Consider the following 771-nt stretch of genomic DNA (forward strand, 5'->3'; position numbering starts at 1 on the left):
TTATTTAAAACTACAAAAAGGAGACAACAACGGAACAGGAGAAGATGGCATTCTTTTAATCTGCACAAGGACTTGTACCATGGCAGATCAACATTTTTTGTTGCGGACAACTACTGATGTATAATACTGTGTAGTATAATAAATGATAAGACACTTGTTCTTTGCTTTGTTTTATTTTATATAAGAAGGTGTAACATTAAATATATTAAAGTGCACATAAACACACACAAAACTCAAGTACATATGGAGGGAGGGGTTCTTGCAGACCAATCACAGCGCTTGCGGTCTGCGTAGAATTGACGCGATGTTAGATTTTTGGAGAGGTGCACGTCAGGCTATGGCGTATGGGTGTGCGTCTATGCGTAAGCTACGACGTAGGTCCGACGCAGAAGTATAAATCAGCCTTTAGGCTGGCCACAATAAAAGGCCACTCTAAAATGTGCAGTTTTACTGTACTGGGGGGTCCGGGGGGGGTCCGAAAACCAGTCAGTATCTGGTGTGACCACCATTTGCCTCACGCAGTGCAACACATCTCCTTCGCATAGAGTTGATCAGGTTGTTGATTGTGGCCTGTGGAATGTTGGTCCACTCCTCTTCAATAGCTGTGCGAAGTTGCTGGATATTGGCAAGAACTGGAACACGCTGTCGTATACGCCGATCCAGGCAACATGGGGTGATGGTGTGATGGTCGTGACACATCAATGGGCCTCAGGATCTCGTCACGGTATCTCTGTGCATTCAAAATGCCATCAATAAAATGCTAAAATGCAC

At 44.2% G+C, this 771-nt stretch overlaps 1 protein-coding gene across 3 annotated transcripts in view; it reads right to left on the minus strand.

The window, feature by feature from the left end:
- The window catches only part of LOC107596651 (tax1-binding protein 1 homolog B-like), a 61,007-nt gene that overhangs the window by 12,641 nt on the left and 47,595 nt on the right, over nt 1-771 (minus strand). The window lies entirely within an intron of this gene.

Source organism: Sinocyclocheilus grahami, unplaced genomic scaffold (genome assembly GCF_001515645.1).
Source record: "Sinocyclocheilus grahami isolate Dianchi unplaced genomic scaffold, SAMN03320097.WGS_v1.1 scaffold222.1, whole genome shotgun sequence".
NCBI classification, from domain to species: domain Eukaryota; kingdom Metazoa; phylum Chordata; class Actinopteri; order Cypriniformes; family Cyprinidae; genus Sinocyclocheilus; species Sinocyclocheilus grahami.